Below are 360 nucleotides of genomic sequence, written 5' to 3' on the forward strand. Positions count from 1 at the left end.
TCTGCTACTTTACTGTTTTGTATTGCTTTCAACTGCTCGTTGCTGCTTTTTATTGCTGCGCCTGCGTATGTGCCTAGTTCCTCGCTCAGTTCGCAGATGGGCTGTCAAACCACTTTTAATAGCCTCATTCCAGCTGCAACGTCGACATAGCGACAAATTAAGCAAGTTGAAAGGACTGAAACTAAAAGAGTCAGAGAATAAACATCGTAACGGTTTGCCATAGATTTTTTTGCCAAGACATTTCTAATCTTTTTCGGTAGTTTCTACGGGCTAAAAAAATAAAAATAAAAAGTTATTCTGTGCTTGTAAAAACGGCTCGTGTGTGAGTTAGTGAAATATCGGGGAAAAAACACAGCTTAT

This window comes from Trypanosoma equiperdum (genome assembly GCF_001457755.1).
Source record: "Trypanosoma equiperdum strain OVI genome assembly, contig: ctg_184, whole genome shotgun sequence".
Lineage (NCBI taxonomy): Eukaryota > Euglenozoa > Kinetoplastea > Trypanosomatida > Trypanosomatidae > Trypanosoma > Trypanosoma equiperdum.